This window comes from Nestor notabilis, unplaced genomic scaffold (genome assembly GCF_000696875.1).
Source record: "Nestor notabilis isolate BGI_N333 unplaced genomic scaffold, ASM69687v1 scaffold12017, whole genome shotgun sequence".
Classification (NCBI taxonomy): Eukaryota; Metazoa; Chordata; class Aves; order Psittaciformes; family Psittacidae; genus Nestor; species Nestor notabilis.
In genome coordinates, this window is record NW_009935183.1 from 16,245 (window position 1) to 26,648 (window position 10,404).

At 41.9% G+C, this 10,404-nt stretch overlaps 1 long non-coding RNA gene across 1 annotated transcript in view; it reads right to left on the reverse strand.

Moving 5' to 3' along the window:
- LOC104408195 overlaps nt 1-9,550 on the reverse strand; it is a 13,553-nt gene extending 4,003 nt beyond the window's left edge. The window contains exon 1 of the long non-coding RNA XR_719927.1: nt 9,451-9,550. This is a non-coding gene — a long non-coding RNA (uncharacterized LOC104408195). The remainder of the gene's footprint in view (nt 1-9,450) is intronic.
- Nucleotides 9,551-10,404: the final 854 nt, after the last annotated feature.

Sequence of the window (10,404 nt, forward strand, 5' to 3'; positions counted from 1 at the left end):
CCACAAAATCGTTTTGACTTCAACCCAAAATTGAAAGGAAACCTGGTATATAAAGACCAATTACAAATGTGTTAACTGCCTCCAGTTAAGACCGTAAACAACAGAAGACTTGTCCTTCAGGATTTGCAGTATTCAAATGTTTTTTTCCAGGCTAAATACACAGCAACACAAGAGAAATGTGCAGATGCTGTGGCTATTTAACTTACCTAAGCTGAAACAGATCTGTTTCGAAAAGAGCTGGTCAGTACCCTAAAAGCCACTGATCTCTGACAAATATTGAAAGGTACAAAGTATATTTCTGAATGTCCCATCTTTTTAAGTAGCAAAGCCCCAATTTTGAATAACAAAAGCAATGTCCAGATTCTCAGCACACTAAATACAGTTCTGTGAGCTCTCACACATGCAAACCAACATTTCAAGAGAGACGCAAGAAGCCCTAAGCTCCTCTTAATGCATTTCGAAGTCCTGTTCTGAAAATCACCCAGCTAATGTGCAGTCTCACTGCTCACTGCAAACCCTGATGAGTAGCAGAGCCTGCTCAACGTGGTTTAGCATCCTCAAGCTGCAAAAGCCCAGGCCATACTGGTCCCAGTCTGATAAAGGGTTTATACGTGTGCTGGACACTCAAGATGGAATGAGCTGTGCTGATAAACATCTCTCTGTGTGTTCTACAGGATGGGTCTGATATCTTCAGTACCGCGCAGAATCAAGGCTCAGGTTGGAAACTATCAACTGCAAAATACCTTGCATATTTGTTCCCCAATTATGTTCTTTACTTCAGAAACATTTCCTCTGTCAGAAAGCTAATGACCCTGGGCTAATCTCCATGTACAGTTGTGCATATTAAACTGAAATTTGCAGTTCAAGGATTAGAAAGCATGAAGGTGGTGCATCCGTGCAGTCACCCTTGCTCTCACTTGCCAAGCTGTGCTACAAAATCCTCTGCCCTGCAGCACCAGCCATTGTCCCTGTGGAAAGCAGCAAGGGGGGAGCCGAACTCTGCCTGCCCACAAGCCCTTTCTGTTGCTGATACGTGGTGCTGGCAGCACTAGGGGAAGCACACCAGAAGTAACCATGGCAGGGAGAGCTTGGACACCAGGATGGAACAGTCTGGAGAAGCGCTGGAGGCACTAAGATCGCTCTCAAGCTTTGGCACAGGCCAGCAGAGTAAGGGAGGCAGAGCAGCATCACGCAAGCACCAACGCGAAGGACAGTGGGAGCTGGACTTCAGAAGATGCTCAATTGAGGAAAACAGCACAAAGGAAGGGGAGAGTTAGCCAGTAACACAAGCAGGCTTGCTGAGAGCTGGGGGAAGACTGCATGTCAGGCAAACAGAAGAGAGGTGAAGAAAGGAAGGGCTTTACAATCTGCCTGTGAGCAGAGGTGTACCCCAACGCTCGGCCCTTTGGATGTCCCAGAGCTACACCCACCACTCACTCTTCAGAAGGAGAAAGAAGCAAAGCCCACATATACTGGCTAGTTTTTCTGAACCTCACTTTCAAAGTGCACATCTCTCAGCTGACACATGCAAACACAGACCCAGTTTCCTAGACCACCTTCTCATAGCATGGAAGTTTATGAGCCTCACCTAAATTCAGCTGAGTGAAACTTGTCCACCATACCTGGCTTGGAAAGTAGCAACCACTGAACATCTCATGCCCGAAGGCACCAGCAAAGTCCCCGATGTCCATTTCTACAAGAGAGCATGGCAGAACATGCTTCAAGTTCCTAAAAGCCACTCTAATTCCCTTTGGAAATACTACTACATTATCTCACTGTCTCCATCCACCATTTGAAAGGGAAAGCAAGAGAAAAGAATAAATCAAGAAAGATCAGAGCTTAGCACAGTCACTTAAACGCCATCCACTTATTCTGCCCGAATACCTACTTAAACCAAAACCTAAACTTTAAAAGAAAGGGCTACAGAGGAGGTTTTCAAGAGGGGAAACCCCAAAAGCCTGAGAATGTTCCAAGGAGTACATGAAAATTCAACATTAATCAGTAAATTTGATCCCATGACATATACCCCAGTATATGGTATCCATTTAGGATTCCACATACAGAAGGAAGTTAAATATCAGTGGTCTGTATCAATTTTAATGGAGCTAAGGTGATTCTTATCAGTCAAGGAGCGTGTCCCAATTTTTTTCCTGATATTTTCTTTAAAAATAGCTGGTGTTTTATTAATGTAAAATATTAACTTTCAGTTAGTTGCTGGTTTTGTTCCTATTACCCATACTTCAACCCAAATAGCTCAGATAAGTCCTGGATAAACACACAAGCTGAAAGTTGCTTATCTGAATCAAACCAAACCACTGAATACTTTGAAGTCGGTCATTGTATATGCAGTGGAAACTGCTAATTCCCTTCTAGTCACCTCATAAAGGCAAAAGGATCCTCTAGACTTGAGTCACGGCTGCACAACAGAAAAAAACACTATAAAACAGTTAATTCTGATTTTCTAACTTACTTTGTTTTAATGGTGGGCATGCCTTACTCCAGCACCTTGCTTTCAAACATGCTATACCAACCTCTGGCTGCTTTAATTTGAAAGAGAGCAATTTAATCCAAACTCAAGCATCCCCACACAGAACCGGCTAACAAAAGAGGCAAATTATAGCAGATTTTGTTATTGGCATGTGGACAAGTTAACAATCAGGAAGCCATTTGTTTTTCCAAATCCAGCAACATTGTTAAATGACCCTTTTTCTGCCTTCCCCAGACACCCCAGCACACAGCAGTATCATGTGAAGATAGGGAAATGGACTGTAAGAGACAGTTTAGTAGTGCTAAAGCTCAGCCAGTGTCCTTAGCAGTTCATTAAAAACAAGCCTTTATTACTCAATTTGACATTGCCTAATAAGATTCCAGAAGAGATTTTTGCTTATTTTAGGCTAATGAGAATTTTATAGACAAGTCATTTCCTTATTCTCCCAAGAGAAAGTGATAGATTGGTGCACAATAGACTGGCTCCTCATCCCTCATTTCTTCAGCATCTTTCTTCTCCTATTAAGTCTTTCTCTTGCTTTCCCTCCACTTTCTATTTCAAAAAAGTAACCTCTCTATTGGCAAGGAAAATAAACATTAGGAAAAAGAAAACAGTGAGAAGACATGTTTTATTTAGTGTTTGATAAATTAATCCTCAGGGAGGTATCCAGGCATGCTAACACTAAATATCAGCTCTAGCCAAAGAGAAAAAAACACCAACCCCAATCAAACAAAAACCCCACACAAGAAAGAAAACAATAACTTGCACATTCTGCACTATTTCCTGGGCAGGAAAACTGTTGGCCAAATAAGAGATCTGTGAATCCTACCATAAAATATGTTTTCAAGTGTCTTAATGATGGTAAAGCCATTGACAGCTACTAGAAAATTAAACTTCCTATCGGGCAACCCTGGTCTTCATTTGTCAACACAGACGCATGAAAGTATATACAAAATCTGCAGCCTAACTCTAAACAGTGAAAATCCAACTCTTTCCTCTGTAACTGAGTACAAACCTATTTGCAGCTGAGCCATTGCAATTACAATACTCAAGGGATGCAAGGGCTTACAACACGGCAGAGCAAAGTGGCCATGGGGGTGAGCTGTGCCAGGACTCCGCAGTTCACAGGCATATGATACAAAGCAGCTCATATTCACTGAGCAAAGAGCAACAGAAACAAAGACATCAATTCTTCCCAGTGCTGTTTTTGCCCCCCTGCATCCTACTGGAACTGAATTTCACCTTCCCAAACATTGTGTGCTTCACCAATACAAATATAGAGCGGGGAAAAGTCACTCTGCAGGTCCATAAGAACCTCGTAATCCAAATGCCTTATAGTTAAAGCTACCATTGAATCTTGAGCTCAGTGTCCTTGCCAAGCCTGGCAGCTGGAGAGCTGTGATCTCTCATGGTTATGAGGTTGTCGTGAGGGATGTTGTTTGGTGGCACGATTATTTGCCATTTATACCCGATCTCCTCATTATCACTACAGCTTACAGCTGCAAAGTTAAACAGTAAAAGAAATTCTTATTCCAGTATTAAGTGTCCTAAGATGTTTATCATGTTGTTCCAGAGAAACATTACACGTGTATGTCGTGTGAAGTCTCCACCCTGGTCTTCAGTTTCCTTTTCCTTTGCTGCACTGGACGCAGTGTCCACACACACAAGGTCTAAGTGCATCCACATATCACCATGGAGCTCTCATGTTATCTTCTAATGCAAGTATCCTGAGCAACTGCTCTGTGATTGTAAAACTCCAGGTAACTGATGTTTGACAGCAAAAGTGTTTATGACAACATGACAAGACAATTCATAAAAAGCTTCTTACATAAATGGAATATTATATTACTCAAGGTAGTAAGAAAGCCTGAAATCTGGGCCGCAGCTGAACACTATAGTATACACCATATATTCAAGGGACATGAAATTTATGTGCTAAGACCTTTGTAAGGAAAGTTAACCCAAGAGAAGGATGGAGAGATAGAGACCTTCTCTTAGGCATAACCTGATACTGGATGATACTGTCCTCAGTGGCTATATGTCACTGCTTCAAAATCCCTGCCTTTGCTTGAAATACAAAGCTAGAAACTGAATGAAAGTTGAGACAAACCTCCAGCCTCAAGAAGTGTGACTCTGGTTCAGGGCTGGAGTGTATTACCAAGAGACTGAGATGCAGTGAGAAAGGCCAAGAAAAAAGGTAAGACTTGATTATGTCCTCAAAACATCTCTTTCCATAACCAGTCTCTGACAGATGCCAGGACTAGATTATTATCTTCCCAGCCCATCGCCCTCCATCCACGTATTGGGTTGCACCCTTGTCTCTGCAAGTTTGCTTCAGAGCATGCAAGGATGAGCTGCAGGGCCCTACACAAAGCTCCCCCTGGTCAGTGTTACAGCAGGGCACCAAACTGGTATCAGGTATCTTATACTAGGGGTGCCCACAGGCAAACAAAGCACTGAATGTATGTATGGCCTCTGCAGGGCGTTCGTAGAGCATCCAGAACACTGATAAACTCATAACCTCCCTCTAACTTCCCTTGCAAGCCAGCCCTAATAGTTGAAATTGGCTGCAAGCCTCAACCATAACATCTGATATCCAAGAAATGCACAATTAGCTACGATAGCTTTGGATATTCAATATTACAGGGAACTAGTGTTGCTGTTGCCTGGGCTGTGATTCCTTCTCTGTAGACTCCAGGTCGATGGAGCACAGCTCGTGAACCTCTAAGATCATTAAGTTATTAAAACGAAACACAACAAAAAAAACCCACAGTAACTCTCACAAGTTTACAAGGGCAGAAAAAGCAGAACTGCACATGGGAAGTGAAAGAAACTTCAGAACAAATCTCTTATAACAAATACCCACCAATTTTGTCTTTGCACATCCATAGAAGATACAGATTCTTAAGATTAGAGAGTAGAATATGGAGCACCATTTTAGAAAGGCAAACTTCATGCAGCCCTGAGCCAGTAATACCACTTCTTCAGAGAGCAAATAAGTTATGATTAGAGGTGCAGAGAGCTCTACATCCAAGTGACAAGTCTCCATCTAACTAAACAAGAAAATGCTGCCAAATCTATTTCTTTAATCTCAATGATCTCATATGTTTCCATTAAACATATGAAATAAACTGAGAGATGAAAAGTGGCCTGTTTATCCTATGCTAAAGTAATGAGAGGGCTTAGTTTTTTAATATTTTCAAAATTAACAGTATGCTAGAGGTATAGAGTGTGTTTTATAAGCTGCATTTAGTACCTGTTAGAAGAATAATCTCCCTGAAAATTTGCACTATTATACTTAGCTGTTTGTGTTCTCCTTGCAGCAGGGAGCCATAATCATGGGAGCACATTTCTCTGCTCCAGACTTTGCACAAACACACAGCAAACGACAGCCTTGCCCCACTGACTTTACTATCCAAGGTCCTAAGGGCCTGAAGTCAAAATCAGTGTTCAAACACATTGCTAGTCTGGAGGATTAAAGCCTTAAGTAAAGCCAAATCTATTAATATATTAGGGATAACATGTTGTTTCCACCACAGTGAGTTTTCTGACTGCAAAAGCTATACCTGCTGCTGTTTCTTACTTTTTTTACTAAGAAAAATGAAATAAAGTGCTAACAATTATTTCAGCAGCATACAAATACCCAAATCAAAGCAAGGGAGATAATGCTCACCATTGTCTGCCAACAATTCCATTTCTCCTGAATGCAAAGCTCTAAATACGGGATTTCAGCTGGATGCACCATGGCAGGTACATAGTATTAGACTACTCCACCATCAGAGATACTGGGCCTACATACCCAGTCCTTATGCACTCCTCACAATAGGACAAAATATCCTGGCAGCAGTGTCACAAATGACTCATGAGTGGCGGTTTCCTTCCTACAGAAGCCAATTCTGGAAACATAACCTTTGGTCTTGATGTCATCATGCTGATGATGTGCTCAAATGACAGCAACCATTCATTCATTCATTCATTCATTCATTTCTTCACAAGGTAGGAAGACATGAAGCTATCAAAGAGAGCTGGCAAAAGCCCATAAGGCCTTATTAAGCTCTTCTAGGCTTCGGGAATGAAGCCAAGAAAAAAGCCATCAGATTCTGATGTCTTTTCTTTGTAATATTTTGTTCACGTTTAGATGAAATGAAACCAGCCTAGGAAAAAAAAAAGAAAGAATAAATAAAAAAGAAAGAAAAAGCCCTGTTTCCGTTTTCCTGCTCACATTCCCTATGGGCACTCTGGCAAGCTGACAGAATAGAACTGAGAACAAGAGCTCCAGGGCAAAGTCCTGGCTGCATCTGAGCTCCACACAGGGAGTGCCAGGGAGCTGCTAGGACACCAAAAGGAGTAGCTGAAGTGCTAGGCAGGCAGGAGGTGTTTGTACCCGTGATTCCCCAAATACTCCCCATACGCGCATTGCACAGCAAAAGTTTCAGCAGCATTTGGAATGGCAAGAGAGCAAACAGCCTCCCTGGAGGTAGATCCGGCTCCATCAGCCTATTCCCATAGCACCAAAACAACCTGGTGACATGTGGTGTCAGGACTGCTGTAGGTATATGGGTGCATATTTTGCTTTACCTTTCAGAAAGAGCAGAAAAACTCATTCAGAAATGTCCTTCTAGTCACGTATCTTCTCTCTGATAGCAGCCAGTAACAGACACCCATGGTAAAGTAAAAAATACAGGGCAAGCTCCATAGCTCTATCTTAGCCTCCAGAGGAGCAAGAACAAGCAGCCTGCCTGGTATTCCCTCAGTAGACACACTGTGATCTCACAGAGAAAACTATCAGGGCATTCTGGTTTGTACCTTACTCCTTTCCTAGTAAACCCAACATTCAGTTTTCCCTTTGGAGAGCTACTGGGGTTGAGCTGATCCTGCCAGAGAAGTATCTTTTATAACACTGAGAAACAGTTGTTAACTGGTAACTGTCAGCTCAGAGCCCATTACTGTATTTGTAGCTAAGACTGTTTTGTCCTGTGTGCACTAGTTTATTCCCATCCACATTAACTTCCTTTGCCATTTTGTCATCAGCTGTGCAGTACCCTAACACCCTTCTCAACTCCTCGCAGGCAGCCCTCCTCCTTTACAAAGCTAAAGAGACCAGGGCAGCAGGAAGCTCTCTGTCCCTCTTCACCCCTTTTCTAGCTCACTTCTGAGCACGCTGACAAGTTGAGATCTTTCCTATGATCTGCTGGTAACCTTTTTCCATTATTAAAATAATCATTCATTGTCACCACCTGGTAGTTATTCACTGATGAGAAGTGTTTCTCTGCAAAATCAGGGCTACTGAAGTTTCTTTAGTAGTTTTTGGTGAGGGATCTTGTATGCCTATTAGTTGGATGTCTCTGTCCATATACTTACTGATACATTTGAAGGACTAACACCTTTGTAAGACATAACTCTAAAAATCACGATTATCCATGTGCCTCCTAATTCTGTTTTTGAACAGCTTCTACTAACTTTCCCATTAGAGATCTCAGGCATACCAATCTGCAGAGGCCAGGCTCAAGCCTATTAGTAATGTTCTATGGGTACTCGCCCCAGTTCAGGATAAACAGAGAATCTTATAAGGAGCCTGAATTAAAATAGTACATTAAAATACTATGTGCATCCTCAACTTTGAAACCTTTTGTTTTAGTGCAGAATCATGCTGTATGCATGCAGGCATGTACGTATGCATATGTATGTATATAAAATTGTCAGGCCATTGACCAACTACACATCCCATTATGGAAATGAAAAATCAACCTCCAGCCTACTCAAAACAACAGGTAGGAATCTTTTGCTGTAAAGTTGACACTAAACACAACTGGACAAAAGAAATAAATTACATCTAATTTATGTAAACCCCGTTTCAGTAATGCTTTCACTTCTTTATTTCAGTTCCTTTTAAGTGTCAGACTTCTAGACAAACCCTCAAACTGTGGCTTGCCAAACCTATTTCAAAGTTGCAGCACAGCAGCAAAGCACGAGCACGGCAGCAGCTAACACACCTCTGCAACCATCCAGGAAAAACACATATCCATCATGTCTCTTCCATCTGAATTTCAGTGTAATCTGCTTTCCTGCATTTGTATTTCCCTCTGGGAAGGCAATAAATGCTTGCACTTCCCAACAATTTATCCTACCCTATCTCCATCTCAAAAACACTCCGCCACCACTGGGGAATTAAACAACACAGAGAAACAAAGCTGTCTCAATCTGACATTCCCCACCGCTTTGACTGCATCAGCAGTCCCTCAGCAAAATCAGTATTTTAGAGCATATTACTGCACCAGTATAAAGAAAAGACTGGTTTTCAACTTCATCTACTTGCACATATTTCATGTGGGTAAGCATGCTTACACAATTCACTTATATATTTGATAATCTTCTCATTCTAAAGAGTTTGGAAAATACAGTGTTGGTCAAGAAATAAACACTCAGATTACTGCCCATTTCAGATTTAATAAAAATATCCATGATACGATGATTTTAATCAGGAAACATTTAGGAAAATAAACAGCACGTGGTTGGTTTGTTTCTAATATGAGGATAATTACTCTGCTCTTTGTTACTCAGAAGCATTACTCCTATTCTGGCCAACCACACCAAAAGTTTAAGGAATTCGTATTGACTGGTTGCTACTAACAGATTGGTGTTGATCTGAACTAGTTCTGATGGTTACAACAGGAGATATCCCTTCAAAAGACTGAAAACCTGTTAACAAAGTACAATAAAGATGTATTTCTAAAGGATGCTGCTGTGCAAGAACTAGTCGTTACAGGACACATACCTGAATTTATGCATTTTCCACCAGCTTTGTAAACCTACTAATTTTAATCATGGTTAATGCCCTTTTCTAGCCTCTGGTGACAGCAAGTCCTAGCTGAGAAGCTCCCAACTTTGCCCAACCTCTGGCAACACAGATATGAACCGATTATGCTTTAGGAAAGAGGGAAACAAGAGGAAGGGAAGCGCACCTTTGCAACGCTCACAGCAAGCTCCTCTCTGCTTAATGACGAGAGCACAGTCCTTGGAGAGCACTGGACACTTCTCCCTTTTGCATGTCACTTCCTTATTCTGGAAAGATAAAACAGACAAAAAGCTATTGCGAGCAAACCGAATCCACAGCTACCATTTCTTGCCATTCAGAACATGAAGCTCAAGGTGAGTGATCTGCTCTTTCTCTTCAGGAGAGGTCCTTGTGATTCAAAGCATTTTTCTCCCGTTGAAGGAACATAGCAGAAAACAGTCTGAATTATCCAGGCGCCCAAGTAAGTGGTGTTTAAACTCTGCTCAGACAGTAATTCCTGACTACTACCCATCACAGGACAGAAAACGTACCCCACTGAAGAAATCCACTTCACCTAAATGAGCAATGAGCTACTTGATACGCTTGTTAACATATCCTTGGGGTCTTGAGGTGCTGCCCCATGAACCACACAGCTCCAGCATCATTTCTTACAGTGACAAAAGGACAGATGGCTGAGGAAGAGGTGGCAACCTCAGAGAAAACAAAACTCTCTGCCACTGCTGAGTGTCATTTTTAGCTAGCAGTATTACCAAGCTACCCAGAGCTCCTTCAGAAGAGGCTACAATGCACTGCACTGAAAATGAGATTACTGCAATTCATCTTTCTCCCCAAAATGCTGAGAATCAATGAAACATCACAAGCAGGCGGAATCACTGCACATTAGTGTCACCTTTCTATGGCAAAAAGTCAGCGATGGCCAAGGCCAAAGAGCACACTGACCACATTAGGGAGTGTCAATAGAGGATGCGTGACAGCAGGCAGGAGAAATATTCCATTTATAGCCTGCCTTTCCCCTGTGGTGTCAACCCTTCTCGTTATCCTTGCCTTTAAGTAAGGGCAGAAAACAAACACTTTGGGTGTTTCTTGCTACTTGACATTCCTGACCGAAAATAGCCCTCTG